The sequence below is a fragment of the Nycticebus coucang genome, chromosome 12, assembly GCF_027406575.1.
Source record: "Nycticebus coucang isolate mNycCou1 chromosome 12, mNycCou1.pri, whole genome shotgun sequence".
Classification (NCBI taxonomy): domain Eukaryota; kingdom Metazoa; phylum Chordata; class Mammalia; order Primates; family Lorisidae; genus Nycticebus; species Nycticebus coucang.
Genome location: NC_069791.1, coordinates 49,870,826 through 49,884,356, shown reverse-complemented (window position 1 = coordinate 49,884,356; position 13,531 = coordinate 49,870,826).

The window sequence follows — 13,531 nt, the reverse complement described above, 5'->3', positions numbered from 1 at the left end:
AATTGTACACAGAGTTTCAGTTTGTTATGTCCAGAATCAATATCACTAAGACCCTACTTCTCTGGACCATATTATTCCACTTGAGTCCCAAATACATTGCCAGACTCATAGAAATAAATGTAATAAGTGTTGCTGAATCATACTCTCACCAGACAACTTAGAATATGGAAACTAAGTAATTTTTTATGATGATTGTATGGTAAAAGAAGAAAATAGTATCTCCAATTTCCCATTCCCCCAAACCTACATTTTTCCATCTTTTTTTCCCAATTAGATTTAAGAATATGCCCATAAAATGGATACAGCCACACATGAACATAGTGTCAGTTGAATATGAAGAACTAAAACTTCTCTATCCTACTTAAAATGAGAAAGTAAATAATCAAGGCAAATCTAAGTTATCATCGGATGAGCAAGCCATCTTGACTTATTTTTCTACCCAAGAACATTCTTGTTTACAGAGTTTCCCCTATTATTTTTGTCAGTCCAATGGGCAAAATGATATATTTTAAAATTCATTTTCATTTCCATGACTTAACTTTGAAGTTGGGTATTTTTCCTACTTATATACTCTTGGCTCATCTTTTTAAAAATATTCTGTCTTTGTATTGATTTGAGTGTTGTGTTATACACATATAGTAGGTATATTCAAACTGTTTCATCTATTTTTACCCAGTTAGTTATTTTTAGCATTGTAATCTATCTAGAAATTATTTTTTAGTTTTTATTTTCTTTTACAACTATTTCCCCAAATCTATTGCTAAATATCTGTTATTTTGAAGAGGCTCCTCTATAACATATACATATAAACATATACACATATGCAGACATTATTTGTACATTATTTTGCTAAGTACTTGGAATATGTCAACATGCTGTTTGAAATCATGTCAATGTACTATTTGAATGGTTCAAATATTGAGCAAATAAAAACAAAAGCTCTGTTCTCATGAAGATAGCAAACTAGTAGAAGAGAGAAATGGAATGAAGAATCTCCCAAATAATGATACAGGTGAGATTGAAAAATGCTACAAATGAGTAGTATATAAAATACTGTAATGGATACATTTAGCCTAATTATAAAATTGTATTGGTTATTCTGTGATTATTGAATGCTCTAGGACTCAGTTACCTAGAAAAAGGCAGAAGAAAGGTGCTTCGGGTGAAAGGATCAGTCTGTGCACTTGCCCTATGGAAAGAAGGGTCACTGACAAAGCTACAATTCATACAAATTTGCCAGAGAAGTTCTGATGTATTCCTGTTTCCCAGAGTAATCACTAGTTGTATCTGCTATCATTCTTAAGGTTATTCTTGTTTGCATAATGTTATATGGTAAAATTAACCATGTTACGTTCCATGAACAACAGTGGCTACAGCCTCCAGAACCTCCAGGGAGGAAGTCTGTGTACCAGCTGGGGCAGGGAACCATGGGCCAAGTAAGGAAGGGTCTTATAAACGATGTTAAGGTTTTTGAAATTGATATGGAATTCAGAACAGTTAGAAGCTAATCAGTGAAGGTATGCTAAAGTTTGTGAAACTTATATTTTGGAGAATGAATTCTGGAAATTGAAGGCATCAGGATGGATGTAGTGAGATCACGTGGAAGCTTATGGATTAGCTGAAGAGTGCTTGTCGCCTTGGATCAGATGGGTAGCACTGCAAATTAAGAGAAGTGCATTGACTCAGTGAGCTGAGAGACTGAATGGCTGTTACGTATAGCAGGTGACCTCTCGGTGCATCTCACTAGACCTCAGGGGCCGAGAAAGGCGATAGTATTAAAATATGCGATTTTTTTCTTGATGCTGGTAAAGATTAAGACTAGTAAAGAGTCTGTTTAAATAATTTTAAAGGTATTTGAGAAGAAATGTCAAGAAGCTTAAAAAGTGGACCCGGAAATAGGATATTAGATCTTCTTGGCATGTAAGAAAACTCTGTTAACTTTGTGTCCAGCTTTCTTGTTGAATTGTTCTTTTTATTATGATTATTTCTCTCCAGTAGATTTTTAAAAGAATATCTGGGTAAGAAAGCACATCATCCAGGCGGTGCCTATGGCTCAGTGAGAAGGGCGCCGGCCCCGTATACTGAGGATGGCAGTTTTGAACTTGGCCCCCGCCAAATTGCACAAAAAATAGCCAGGCATTGTGGCGGGAGGCTGAGGCAAAAGAATCACTAAGCCCAAGAGCACTCTACCAAGGGTGACAAAGTGAGACTCTGTCTCTAAAAAAAAAAAAAAGAAAGAAAGAAAGCACATCATCTGCAAATACAGAGGGTGCCCCCCAAATTGATACAGGACCCACCCCCCCATTCTCTAGGCCCAGGTGAGCTCAGAAATCAAACCTCCATCTCTAGGCACAAACAGGCTGCCCTTTCCAGGCCACACCCTGTGGACTCTGGCAGGGTTATGAACAAAGCAGCCAGAAACATTTTGGGTGGTACCAACTTGAATAAGAGAACACACCCTCTAATTCCTTTCCTGAGAGGAAAACTACAAGGCCCTGAAAACCTTGCCCTAGCGGAGGGACTGCTTTCATTCATTTGTTAGTGCACTCATTAACTTTGAAAAGATTTTTTTCCACCTACCAACTCCTGGCGAAAAGGTAGGGACCCCTAGACAAAGGGCCCTTATGAGAGACTTCCAATTTTGATCTTCCCCTTTGCCAGAAGCTCTGGTGCTTTTTCACTCCTGTATTTCTTTTCTGTCTAATAAAGTCCTGTCTTACCATGATTTGTGGTCTGGGGGTTCATTCTTCAAATCCCTGAGACCAAGGACCTACTGAAGAAAAAAATTCCCGTAACAAAATGTATACACTTTTTAAGAAAGGAAAAAAAAAATTGTAATACTCGACTTTATGTTTGATTTCTGCAATTATAGGAGAACTTGTATTCATTTGTTTTTATGGGTATGTATTGAATATTACAACTTTAGTTTTTCCTTTTTTAAAATGTGCATACTTTTTTTGGCACCCTCTGTAGTTGCAGTCTTTTATTTACAATATTTATATCATATCTAAATAGATTTTCCTGTATTATGGCTTTTCTTTCTCCAAGGCTTCCAAAGAAATGTTAAAATAATAATGCTTAGAGCAGTCATCTTTGTCTTCCTGATTTTATTGGAAATGATTCTGTTTCACTACGAAAAATGAAATTTGCGTGAAGTTCTTATAAATACTCTTAATCAAGTTAAACATATCTGTAGTTTTTTGTTTTTTCTTTGTTCTTCTCCTTTGGCAAATCTCTTGATACTTGTATAAACTTCCATTGTCAAGTTTAACCAGAATTTTGTCATTATACAGTAATCTTTCAGTGCAGTGGTATATTATGTCAGCTCTTTTATGTGTAGCAAATAGGAAAAATGTCTTGTTGAAAACTTTAGACCCAATTTTAAAGGCTATTTTAAAATTAAATTCTAGTACCTTAAATCAATGAAATTACGTCAAAAAATACTTACCCTTTGCTATCATAACCGCAGCTGTTACCAAAGTAATTAAATAAAGAAAGGCAAATGTCACAGCAGCAATCCTCCATGAAAATACTGTTCAAAAAGAGAGAAATTGGCTAATATGATTGATGGAAACCAGATTTAGAAGTTGAGATTAGAAAAAAATTTTGATCAGTAATTGTTAACCCACTTGAATTATCTGAAATCTAAGCTCATGGGAGCATCATGTTATGAGCAAATATTGCTGTGGGAGGAATTCTTAAAATTATTTTGTAGATTTAGGAGCAGCTAGGGCAGAGATGAACATTTTGATGCAGAAACATGATGTTTATGGATTAACAAGTTGCCCTGTTAAACAACTCTTTCAAAGATTACAAAAAAGTACTTGAGAAATCTTACTATGGATTTAGATCATTTTCTTCCCACAATTTAAAAAAAATGATATCTCCCATTTTTATAGCAGAACAAGGTTAAGAACCAAACTCCAACATTAATTGTGGGCCAGACAGGAATGCTGTGCCAGTTTTGATAAAAGTCTGTTCATTAGGAGATATTTCTTTTTTTTTTTTTTAAGTGAGAAGGATTTAGGTATTTATTTATTTATTTATTTATTTTTATTTTTGGCCAGGGCTGGGTTTGAACCCGCCACCTCCGGCATATGGGACAGGCGCCCTACTCCTTGAGCCACAGGCGCCGCCCCATTAGGAGATATTTCATAGGCTCCATTTCATTTTTAGAAATACTGAAGCATTACAGACACATGTCTTTTGTAAAACTAAAATATCAAATCAAGAAAGTGTGTCAGAGGCTCAGTGCTCAGCACAATGGTTATGGTGCTGGCCACATACATAGAGGCTGGTGGGTTTGAACCCGGCTCCAGCCTGCTAAACAACAACTGCAACAAAAACCAGCTGGGTATTGTTGGCGGGTGCCTATAGTCCCAGCCACGTGGGAGATTGAGGCAAGAGAGTGGCTTAAGCCCAAGAGTTTGAGATTGCTGTGAGCTGTGATGCCACAGCACTCTACCAAGGGCGAGACTACCCTCTCTACCGAGACTCTGTCTCAGAAAAAAAAAAAAAGTGTGTGATGTGAGACATTATTTTTTCCATGACTACGGTACATTTGTTCTAAGCCATCATGCCCTCACTGTTTTATTGTCTATTTTCTTGTTTGCTTTTTATAGAGCAATTAAGTTACTATGACCCATTAAGCAGTAGTGGCATGAGGGAGAAATCTTGATGCAGTGATTAGTCCAAGAATATTTTTTTCATAATTAATTTATTAAAATATTGGATCAAAAAGGGAATTTAGAATTTTAAATGCTCTTTACCTTTTATTTTCAAAGTCCTAGTATTTTCTCTGTTCTGAATATTTGACATACAAGTAACTTTGACATCAGAATATGTTACCTGGTCCTCAGAAAACTCTAGAAAAATATATAAGAAAATACTTTCAATAATCATAATCCATATGTACACATGTATTATATGTATATATGTACTTATATATGATACATAAACATATAAAGAAATAGCATAGTATAAATCATAAACAAAATTTCACACTTTATGCTTACAAGAAAATTTTAAGATTGGAGCCATCATACAGGTGCTTTGTGAAATGTGGTTAAGTTCTTATTTTTTTAATTCTTAACTTACTGATCTATATAAAATGTAGATAATAGCAACAATCATTTATAGATGTAGAGATTAAGTAAATGTATCAATGTATAAAATCAATAGTGTAGTGCCTGAAACAGTAAACATTCAATAAGTGTTTTTTATTGTGGTGGCAGTAATAATAGTAATAGTGTAGACTAAGAATGTAATTTGAAGATTGTTATGAGCATTAGCATCAGTAGCAACACTGGTAATAAAAGCAAGAGTAGAAATATGAACGTGAATTTTAATGTCTCTCTCTATCCCTTCCTGTAGGTGAATTTAATGAAAGGACATGAGAAGAAAATTATCTATCACTAAATAGATAAATTCAGCAACATATTGCGTGTTCTCACTTAGTGCAAGTGAAGCAGAACTCAAAAGTCAATAACATCTTCCCAAATAATATTAGATCCAATTCAGTTGTAAATAATATTAGATCCAATTCAGTTGTAAATATGAACAATTACTTATCAAACTAAGGCTGAAACTTAAATCCCTTCCAATAAGAAAATCTTAAATTCTTTCACGAAGACAAAAAACTTTCAAATCCTCCTCTAAAAGTACCTGCCTATGGACTTTGTTATTTTTACTATTATTTTCTTATTGACTGAGGAGATTATTTAGCGATTAATAGTATCTGATTAATTTAGCAATTAATAGTATCTGATTAATTTAGAGATTAATAGTATCTGATTTTACCTGTATTTATTTCATGAAATTCCACTGGCAAAGGATCAAAATCATCACAGAAACTGGACAGGGCCAACTTCTTTGGTTCCATAGTTGAGATTATGTTGTGTGGACCAACAATGAGCAGAGGGTCAGAATGAGACGGGACCAAGGCAACAGATGTCTTAATATTACAGCATCAGACAGGATGTTTGCATTAGGCCTAATAGGGAAGTTACTGTTTTTTTTTTCTCCTTCTTCTTCTTTTTTTTTTCTTTTTCCTTGTTTCTCCTTCTTTTGGAAGCTACTGTTTTCATGCAAGAAATTAAAGGCAATGTACTCCAGTTTCTACAGATTAAATTTGTCATTTCTTCTATATATAAAGAACCACTTCTTCATTTTTAATGACAAAGTTAAAAATATTACCCATAATGGTTTCTTCTCTGCCTTAATTGTTATTTTTCAAAAATATTAAATAATAAACAATGACAACTAAATAATTTAATGTAAACAAGTGGCATCGTATTTGAATCAGATTATAAGAGATACTGATTTTCAAGAATACCTTTTCTTGAGACATAAATATTCATGCTCGTGGTAAATAATTCAGTGATCATGACAGATAGTTAACCCTGTTCCCTCAACATAAACACTGTTAATATAATTATTCATAGCTTTTACTAATTTTTCAAATGACCAACAGATGTTTAATTTTTAAAAATAAAAGGAACTATTTAATTGTCAATACATTAAATAATGAAATAAACTATGCTTTACTTCTATAACAAAACTAATACAGGCATTAAAGGTAGAGGAGAGAGCACTTCAAGTATTTATATAGTTTTCCACAGTATATTAAATGGAAAAAGGACAAAATTTATTGCATAATATGATCTTATATTTTGGTAGAAAAATTCCATCATTATGTGTGTGTTTGTAATAATCATGTTATATATCTAACTTGGTAGTTAAAATTGTGATGATATTTATGCTACTAACTTGGTAAATTTCTATTTTTCATATGTGGTTTTTTATTTTTGTGTTACTGCTTCTGATGAGTACAACTTTTTTTTATCATTGAAAGGATTAAAGTGTGCATATGTGAAATTTTATTTATAGTCCATGCTCTGAAAAATAAACATCACAGGGACCACAGGCACCTGCCCTTAACTTTGATGGACAGAAGTAAACTTTGTAGTAAAAATACTCAATTTGGCTGGAAAACCATGGAGTGGTTTTGAGTCTTAAATTGTTTTGGAAGAGGTAAAAGATGATCAACTTCAGACATGAATAATTTGAGTACACATGCATTAAATTCTAGGGTAAATGAATACAATTATAAAAACAAAGTATTAGTTCAAAAATTAAAAATAAAATAATAGATTGAGAAAGAGAAATAAATCCAAAAGAAACTATAAAAGATGAGTGGAGGAAGGAACCCAAGAAGAGACAGGATAAATAGAAAGCACAAAAATTATGTGACTTATAAAAAATACATTAGCAGCAAATGTCAACTTGTAAATGTTCTGGTATTAATATAAAAATGATCACAATGGCTGTTCAGATTTTTTTAAAACATTTTATGTTGTTTACGTAAGTTACATCTAGCAGATGTAGATCTGAAATGGTTGAAAATAAAACATAAAAATTTATATGACCCAAACACTAGTCAAATTGAATCATTGTAGCTCCTCATAACTGACAAAATACACTTTAAGGCAAAGTATAGTAGATAAGATGGGTCTCTCTCTCCTTTTTAACATTTGTTTTTTTATTTGTATGCATGAAGCAAAGTTTATTGAGGAGGAGGAGAAAGATAGGTTTACAGAGTAAGGACAAGGTACTGGTTTACAGAGCAAGATACAACGAAAAAGATAATGGTTTACAGAACAAAATACAGCAAGGGCTGCATTGTCACAGCGAAGAAAAGGCCGAGCTGGGTCTCTTCATAAAAGTTTCATTTCAATAGTAATGTATTATAATTTTAATATAACCTTTTAACATAACTTCAAAATACAACAAGAACGAAAGGGTAAGTATGTGTAGAAAGAACATTAAACAGGAAGGGGAGAGCAGAGAAAGAAAGAAGGAGGGAGAGGTGGGGAAAGGAAGAGCAGAGGGCAGCGCCTGTAGCTCAAGGAGTAGGGCGCCGGTCCCATATGCCGGAGGTGCCGGGTTCAAACCCAGCCCCGGCCAAAAACCACAAAAAAAAAAAAAAAAAAAAAAAAAAAAAGAAAGGAAGAGCAGATAGAGGGAAGGAGGGAGTGGTGAGGCCTTCGTGTGTGCCACACCTTTTGGGGGCAAGACACGATTGCAAGAGGGACTTTACCTAACAAATGCAATCAGTGTAACCTGGTTTATTGAACAATAAAAAAAAATTAAAACAAAATACACTAATTTGTGGAAGTTTTAGCTCTCTAATACATTAAGCAGATCAAAAGAAATCAGATTTGGACAAGCTAAAGAATCAAACGACACATAACACAATTTCCTTTACTGAATAAAAATGCCAACTTCTCTCAGTTCTTGCTTGTCTAAGAATATTGTTTTAGGCTAATATTCTCAGGAAAAAGGCTGAATAATGAGTTCTGAGTTGATTCATTTTCTGTCGGCATGTAGCATTAATTAACTTTCTTTTGACTTCCATTTATGCTGTTCAAAATTAGCACACAGAATAAATGTTGTGTTTTTCAAGCAACTGTCTTTTCCCTTTTGCAGAATTTGGAAATTTATCACTGTTCTTGGTACTCTTCAGTTCTTACTATAATGCGCTTATGAGTGGATTTTCTTTTTTTTTAAAATCTTGAAGTTAGACTAAAATCTGTAGATTAGTATTATCAGTAAATAGAAAAAATCACCACCATTAATTTTTAAAACTTTGCTCCTTTCTCTAGCCATCATTCCTGCAATGCTACCTTGGCCCATTTGTCTAAACTGCTTCATGTTTAACATGTTTAATTTTTTCATACTTTTTTTTTTTTTTTGAGACAGAGTCTCACTTTGTTGCCCTCGGTAGAGTGCCATGGTGCCACAGCTCACAGCAACCTCCAGCTCTTGGGCTTAGGCAATTCTCTTGCCTCAGCCTCCCGAGTAGCTGGGACTACAGGCGCCCACTACAACGCCCAGCTATTTTTTTTTGTTGCAGTTTGGCCGGGGCCAGGTTCGAACGCGCCACCTCTGGCATATGGGGCCGGCACCCTACCCACTGAGCCACAGGCGCTGCCCAATTTTTTTTCATACTTTTAATCTTTTTTGTCTCTATGAATTGTATTTTGAACAATGCCTAAAATATTTTTAAATTGATGAAGTCTCTCTTTGTCTATACGGATCTGAAGAGAGAATTAATGATGTAGATGTTAAATATATCCAATATTTTATCTTATGAAAAATCTTACGATATTTTAAGATATTTAAACTTATCCACTATTTTATCCTACAAATAAGATATTTTGAGATATTTGTTATTTTACAAATCCACAAATTTTTGAGACTTTCCTGTTTTCTGAACACATTTTCAAATTTGTTTCCTAGTCCTTTTTTTTTTTGTAGAGACAGAGTCTCACTTTACCACCCTTGGTAGAGTGCCACAATGTCGCAGGACTCACAGCAACCTCCAGCTCTTGGACTTTCGCGATTCTCCTGCCTCAGCCTCCTGAGCAGCTGGGACTACAGGCGCCTGCCACAATGCCTGGCTATTTTTTTGGTTGCAGTTCAGCCGGGGTTGGGTTTGAACCCGCCACCCTCAGTATATGGGGCCGGCTCCCTACTCACTGAGCCACGGGCGCCACCCTGTTTCCTAGTCCTTTTAACGTAGTAAATATAGTTAGGTCCTACTGCATGCACGGTTTCTGCAATAATAGTTGTTCCGTATCTTGGTATCTTGTGGTGTCTTTCGGTTGCTGCTGGCTCTTTCTAGGGTGCCTTGTTTATTTGTGTACTTCGTTAGTTTGTTTCTAGCTCTGAGCTTCTCATCTTTCTCACTAATTTATTTCTGCTACTCATTCTTCCTGGGATGAAATGAGTTGCTGTAGACAATATTTATATTTTCTCCTGTTAGGTGACTAGAAATATTACTAATTTAAGACACTTTAGGCTGGGCATGGTGGCTGAACCCTATAATCCCAGCATTCTGGGAGGCAAGGTGGGTGGATTACCTGAGGTCAGGAGTTTGAGACCAGCCTGAGCCAGAGCAAGACCTTGTCTCTACTAAAAATTGAAAAACTAGCGGGGCATCATGGTGGGCACCTGTAGTCACAGCTACTTAGGAAACTGAGGATTGCTCAAACCCAGGAGTTTGTGGTTGCTGTGAGCTATGATGCCAGAGCACACTAGTAAGGGTGACAAAGTGAGTTTCTGTCTCAAAAAAACAACAACAAAAGAGACATTTTAAAAATGAAATATTGGCCTGGTGATATTTTTAACCAGAGAGAAAATATGAATGCAGCCTGAAAATTCACATAAAGCCTGGCTCTGGGGATATTATTTTAAGAAGCAGATGTTCCTTTCAGTTCTGGGGGAGAATCTGATGTAGTTTAAATTCATTCTATCCTAAGAATATATTTAGAGTTGGGTGTCATGGAAATTGTTTGCCTATATGAGCAATCAGGTATTTAGACTTCAAAGTCACACTGAAATGCTATGTTAATCATAGCTCTATTATCAAATGAGATAAATGTGAAATGCTGCGTTTGTGTATTCTCTACTCTTAACTTGTGTGATACAAATTATAAATTAAATAAGGTAACTAATTAGGGCTCGGCCGGTAGCTCAGTGAGTAGGGCGCGGGCCACATACACTGAGGCTGGCGGGTTCAAGCCCGGCCCCGGCCTGCTAAACAACAATGACAACTGCAACCAAAAAATAGCCGAGAGTTGTGGCAGGCGCCTGTGGTCCCAGTTGCTTGGGAGGCTGAGGCAAGAGAATCACTTAGCCCAAGAGTTTGAGGTTGCTGTGAGCTGTGATGTCATGACACTCTACCCAGGGTGAAAACTTGAGACTCTGTCTCACATAAATAAATAAATAAGGTAACTAATTAGAATTCCCTTCCTCTGAAGTAAGACAGACATACAGGACACTGCAGAAAACATATCTGGAGAGAATAGTGAATAATGATAAATGCTAGATGGAACTAGCTGTTACTGCACGTTGGACTGTCTCCTACATTGAACCTCTTCCTTTTACACGTCCTCCTTGAGTTAACCATTCTGATTTTCTTGGTGCATCCTTCCTAGCTTTTCTTTATCGTTACATTATTGTAGGGGAATAGACTCAAACTGTATGTGTGACTTTGTGCATTGTTTCTTTCATGTATTTTTGTGTCGGTTGGGTTCATGTCTGGTGCTGTGGACAGCTGTAGTTTACTCATCGCTGTTTATCATTTCTTCATATGATGTATCCTCCATCAATTTTCCCGCGCTGCTTTTGATGGAATTTGATTGTCTGCTATTTGGGGCTATTATAAATAATTTTTCTATGGATGCTTTATTTATGTGGCTAGGTGGGTACCTGAGTGGAAATGGGTATAAATGTCTCCAGAGTAATCTTTGACATTTTCCTTTCACCATACCTTTTATTTAGGGCCTTTGGTCACTTGCCATAGGAAAAATGGCTCAAAGGAAGTGATGAAATTTGAAACAAACCAAACCAAAACAAAAAGCCCACCTGGTCTTGGAAATGGGAGAATTTGACCAAGAATAAGTAAATTCATTATCAATTGCCACCAGTAATCAAGGTGACATTTGAGAGCCTGATGTGAATTAGCACTAGGCAGTTTGACCTCTGTCATCAGATGTATGCAACTGAACGCAGAAAGAGAGGAGAAGGAATCCAGTTTAACTGAGTTCAGCAGTTAATTAGTCATATATGATGGAAAATGAGCAGTTAGAGGCAATAAAGTCTTTCAGGTGACTTAGATTGCTATGTTCCACCAAAACATTATAAATCAATTAACCTGGAATGAGATAAAAGAATATGTGGTTTAAGCAAGTACAGTTGGTGATACCAGGTAGGTGCTTTGTGGAACAGCCTTTAAGAAACATTGGAATAAAGAGAAGGGGATTATCCAAAGTTTCATGCAGGGTTTTTAACATTCTTCCCTGTTTGCTTGTGATTCCTATGACACATAATTCTTTGATTTTCATTTATTAAGGAAATACTGTATAACCTTACTCTAATTCCATAGTTCACTCTAATTAACACATTTGGACGCTCCAGGACACAGTTATCTAACCTCCAACTCAAAGTTCATTTGACTACTTCAAATTCAGAATCACCAGAAATCCTGCCAAATGCTCTGAGTTGCCAAAAAAATGCCACCTTCTTAGACCCAGCCTAGGTCTTTTTGGCTTTAACAGAAAAAAATGCAGTTTGACTTTTAAAATATGTTTTGTGAAAATATCAAATTTTATGCCTTTAGATTTTTCACTCTCATTTCTATGCCTAATCTTCCATTTCTTCTCCTTTTTAGTCTATAATTAATGCCAATCAAAGCCTTTTTGCCAAATTTATAATATTGTTTTCAGCAAATTTCTTTCTGTCCATACTAAAACCAAAAACCCAAATAAAAGTCTGAATAAAAGACAAAAAATGCTAGGAAAAGTATAAATTACATATCTATGTGTGCACATAACTATAGGAAATGCCTACTTGTTGTAGATTCCTACATGTATAAAGAAAAAAATCTGAGAATTCAAGTATTCAGTGAGTTCATTTTAAATCATCATCAGTTTTAGTTTGATAGGCACCTTTGCAAATATCCTTTTCTGAAACAGTGAAGTTCTTTATGTAATCCTTTTATACAGAGATCAAATAGAATGTTATCTTTGCTTATAAATGCTGTGTATTAAATTGTATTTAATATAGACACCCTCATTATTGATTCAGGATTCTACCACTCAGGGCTAGGACAGAGAGCCCTCCATTCTCTTGGCTCAGGTGAACTCAGAAGTCAGACCCCCATTTCCAGGCACAAGCAGACTGTCTTCTTTGGGACACATCCTCTGGAGTCTGATAAGACCATGGACAAAGCACCCTGTGATGGTTTTTTTGGGTGGTTTCACCTTGGGTATGAGCACACACCTTAATCCTTTCTCAGGGACAAAGACTGTAAAGGACCTGATGACCTCACCCTAGTGGAGGAGGAATACATTCATTCATTTGTTAATACACTCACTAACTTTGAAGAGATGTTTTTCCATCTACCAACCGCTGATCACTTGTAATCCTCTTAAAACCCCTAGATAAAAGAGCCCACGTGGAGACTCTGGAGTGAGAGTTCTTCAGTTGTCTCCCCCTTCCAGAAGCGCTGGTGCTTTTCTGTATTCCTTTCTAACTTCTAATAAAAGTCCTATCTTACCACTGATTATGGTCCGTGGGTTCATTCTTGGAATCCCCAAGACTAAAGACCTACTGAAGAGCTAAATTCCGGTATCATCATTACTCTATTCAATCTCATGAAGGAAAGAGATACCCTAGGCTCAGCTTATGGAATATGAAGGATTCACTGTGGGTAGGCAAAGTTAGGATCTTATAGGTGGGGACCTTCTGGACAATTCAATGCACTATTGTTCATTCTACATCTGAATGTACAGTAAGAATTGGTGAATTACATGCTTGTACTTCTCCATTCTATCAATGGCAGCAGGGTTCCCTTGATTCAAGAGATCAATGTAAAGAAGTGCTACAAAGACCAGTTCTCCAGAATTTGCCAGTAATACAGGATCATGATTTAATGGGAATGTCTCCATCCGCAGATGTCAAAAGC